The sequence below is a fragment of the Priapulus caudatus genome, unplaced genomic scaffold (genome assembly GCF_000485595.1).
Source record: "Priapulus caudatus unplaced genomic scaffold, Priapulus_caudatus-5.0.1 Scaffold404, whole genome shotgun sequence".
NCBI lineage: Eukaryota > Metazoa > Priapulida > Priapulimorpha > Priapulimorphida > Priapulidae > Priapulus > Priapulus caudatus.
In genome coordinates, this window is record NW_014577465.1 from 234,757 (window position 1) to 239,189 (window position 4,433).

A 4,433-nucleotide genomic window follows, 5' to 3' on the forward strand; every position below is an offset into this window, starting at 1 on the left:
AACAGATACCTATACGCCGCCAAGAGAACGCCACGCACGCACCCATGAACAGGAATACAGCTCACTATCACGCCGCGCGAGCACGCATGACATAAAGACAGCGTACCTATACGCGACGCGAGACGCAACGCACGCACCATAACAGATAAGCTATATACGGCGCGCGAGCCGCGCGCATGCACGCACTAACAGATAGCATTACGCCCGCGATAAGCACGCCACATAACAGATACGTATACTGTACATAAAGTACTATAATTTGTGTTTGTGCAAGGTACAGGTACCGCACTGAGTGGACAAGCTGCGACAACCTTGCTGGACAATCGCCAGTCCTCGAGACATTGTATTTAACTTAAACCAATACGTAGTATTTAGTTGCCCATGCATGTTCATTGGTTACTGTCATATACAAACTTTGTTGTCTTGAATGTATCTCTCTATCACACTGGGGTTCGGATTGCCAGTTTGGCATTGGTTTAGTTACATAGTGAGGGAGAGAGTGCGGTAATTCACTTTTCACCATGTTTGTTGTATCTGTCTAATACTATGTCTTGTCATTTTTGAAAGTACCCAGAGTAATGTGAAGCGGCATGTGAATTCATATGGCCGCTGTAATTATAATTGGAACTTGTGTGTCTTGTTTGTAATATGAGAGCTTAATTAAACCTGCGCCAGTCTGACAAAATTTTCACGTTCTCAGATATCTTCCACCGTGGAACGAAAATTTTTTGTATGGTGGCCCTTTTGATCCAAGATGGGCTGCCAAAAAACCGCTCTGGATACACATGCATCACCGTTGGTGTATGCAAATAGTAACCCAACATTATAAGTCAATTTTCAAGTCGGATACGAAGATTATTAACTGAGATATAGCTATGTTTTTAAGAAATACGGGCGGCCATTTTGAATTCAAGATGGTGCGAAAAACACCCATTGGATACATGGCCATCACGTTGTTGTATGACAAATAGTAACCCAAATTACGTCTGTCAAGTCATTTCAAGTCGTACGAAAATTTAACGAGATATAGCATTTTATTAAGAAATACAGCCGGCCATTTTTGAATTCAAGATGGCGGCCGCAGCTGTAGGTGGATCGCGTGTGTCCTGCTTTTAAATGAAAGAGCATACAAAAGTATGCAAGTGTACCAATTTTCACACTTTTTTCACAATTTGAACGATTTAGATGATATTCTGACCTAACCGACTGTACTATTAGTTGGTCTTTTAATAAGGAGATTATTTCATCGCCCCTTTTTACTGCAAGGGCCAAGCTTTGTACTGCAGCTTTTGTTTCGCTGAGTTGGTTAGGTTAGTTTCGCATTCTGCAAGTTGGCTCATGATTTTGTTTGAATTTTTGATTTTTTTCCCCTATTACTTTGTTTAGATGTTCTAGCTTCTTGCCCAATTCTTCGTTTTCTATTTCTGTTTTGTCTGCAAAAAATTGTGCCCTGGGTGAGGATCGAACTCACGACCTTCAGATTATGAGACTGACGCGCTGCCTACTACGCTACCAAGGCGGACACATGCAAAATGGATAAGAAAAGATAGTAGCTACTGCACTGATCTTGGCCAAAAGGCCGAGAAGCGATTGAGTCATTTCTAGTGATTGATTTAGTCAGTCTAGGGCTCTTGGTAGAATCGTGCGCGGAATGTTACAGTTTATGCCGTAAAACGGCATGTTGTCACAGCAGAATGCATAGATATACTAATAACTACCGTGAGCTCGTCTATGTTGCAAAAATTCATTACAACTCATTTGTATTGCTAGTTTCATAACATTTCTTCACAAAATCTAAACGAGAGTACTTGTCTTACGAAAGTAGCGCCACAGTGATGTTTACACATCGGACACAGCCGAGCGATCGTTAACAGTTCTTTCCTATGATAAAACAAGTTATAATTCATTATTATATGTTTGTTCAGTACAGAATTGTGAGATTTGTTTAAATCACATGTTATCCACTTTACTTATGCAATCAGGAAATAATTATAGTGTTTTCTTTCCAGGAACTACTAGCGTACCCCTTCGCTCAACATAATTTATGTGTATCTATACGCCAATTAACTTTGTCGGACGTTGTTTCAAAATCCTATAGTTCGAAGCACATTTCTGGCTCAATAATAACATTTCGTGGTATTTGCATACTGCAAGTATGCTCACAGTAGGTGTACATGTAAGCTTTTTGTTGCGAGGTTGATCCACTTTGTATGCGCGTGCGCGCGTGCGTGCGTGCGTGGGTGTGTGCGTGCGTGGGTTTGACGTGGCGTCTCATCGCGCGTGGTCATACGGTAATTGTTTTCCCAGCTTCTAATTATAGGGTATGTTATGAATCCCACTGCGCAAATTGAGGCACGAACTAATCATGTATATAGCATCTCATCCTAGGCTCGTTAAATAATAACCACACAGTGGCTTCAGTGGGTGGAGAAGATTGGTGGGCTTTGTTTACGATTGATCCGGAGGAGAAGGGCATGTGGAGCGTTCATGTCCAGAGTCGCACACAGTTTATAAATACGTTCAACGTAGAGGGCAGAGGCCAAAGTACGGGTGGGCGTGTTACGGATGAACTAATAACAAACGTTTGGGCTGCAATATGTGCCCCCGTCCGTCGCTGTCCGAGCATCCATCAACTTACCCCTACCTCTCCACCTCGCCCGCACACTACATCTATTGATTAAAACACCCCGACACTGCCCCCACACCACGCAACGTATAGTCGGTATACTGTCATCGTCTTGTCCACTCCCACACTACCTCTCAATTCCTGCGACTACCTTGTCCACCCTACACAACCCAATATTTCCTGCCGAGCTACCTTGTCGACCCCCATACTGCACTCGCCACCCACGACTACCCCACCCTTCCCATTATTACCCCGCCCGTCCCCCACCCTACCCAACCCTAGTCTACCACGACCTGCTCCTTCCTCCTAGCTCTCCTCCTCACCTCCCCCACCCTACCCAACCCTAGTCTACCACGACCTGCTCCTTCCTCCTAGCTCTCCTCCTCACCTCCCCCACCCTACCCAACCCTAGTCTACCACGACCTGCTCCTTCCTCCTAGCTCTCCTCCTCACCTCCCCCACCCTACCCAACCCTTCCTATTACAACCCCGCCCACCCCACCCTACTCCACCCCTCCTGCCCTCTGCACTTTGCATTTATTATACCAATTTTCAATAAACGAGAAATTTCGGAGTACTATGGACTACAGCGTTAAAATTTCCGTTCGTTTTACTGCAGTGAAGCACGCGTTCGTTTGGACCCTCTTCATCCGCATTGTTGTGTTTTTATTGATGTATCGATTAACGACGTTGCAGCCGTAAGCTTGATGGGCTGATCGCTGTCAGCTTCTCTACCCATTCGCTGCTGCTCTCACCCTTTCCCCATCCTTGTTCTCACTCCACCCCGTACTTATTCAGAACCCACCCTATCCCTGTTCCCACACCACCTTGTCTTTATAAACACCATTTCTCCATCCTTGTCCTCACGTCCAACCTTACTCTATCCCACTTTTCTATTTTTCATCACCTCACCCCATCACCGTCCGCACCCCGTCATCACCACTGATCCCAATATCCACAGACTCACTCTTCTCGGGTCTGTATCCACCCCTCGCGCATCCTTCATTTGCCCTTGCCCCTCGGCCTCCATCTCTCACTTACCCCTGTCCAAATTATACGCTCTCCCCTCCTCCTTCCCTCCCCTTACCACACTTCTCCCAGCTCCGTTCTTCCTCTCACCACACCTCCCCCTGCTCCTTCCCTCCCCTCACCACACCACCCCCTGTTCCGTCCCTCCCTTCACCACATCTTCCCTGCTCCGTCCCTCCCCTCACCACATCTTCCCTACTCCGTCTCTCCCCTCACCACACCTCCCCTTGCTCCATCCCTCCCCTCACCTCACCTCTCCCTGCTCCTTCCCTCCCCTCACCACACCACCCCCTGCTCCGTCCCTCCCCTCACCACACCGCCCCCTGCTTCTTCCCTCCCCTCACCACACCAACCCCTGCTCCTTCCCTCACTGCTAAAAATGATTTGCTTGAAATGAGAAAAAAAATCATTGAAATAAGATATAAAGTCTTATTTTAAGATTATTTATCTTTTTAGCAGTGCACTGCTAAAAATGATTTGCTTGAAATGAGAAAAAAAATCATTGAAATAAGATATAAAGTCTTATTTTAAGATTATTTATCTTGGGAGTGAGGTAGGAAAATAAATCTTGATTAATCTACCCAAGAATACCTAAAATATGAACAACTTAAAACAAGAAACAACGTTTCTTAATTCAAGATTTATTATCTCACAAAATTTCTTAAAACAAGATGTCATACAATCTCAATAAGAACCCTAAAACAAGAAAATTTTATCTTATATTGAGATTATTTGTTAGGGTTAGGGTTACGGCGAGGTACGGTCCGGCATATTAGATA

At 45.0% G+C, this 4,433-nt stretch overlaps 1 non-coding gene across 1 annotated transcript; it reads right to left on the minus strand.

The window, feature by feature from the left end:
- Positions 1-1,446: 1,446 nt before the first annotated feature.
- Trnam-cau lies at positions 1,447-1,519 on the minus strand. Its single transcript has one exon. It is a non-coding gene; the product is annotated as a tRNA-Met (tRNA).
- Between the last annotated feature and the right edge of the window lie 2,914 nt (positions 1,520-4,433).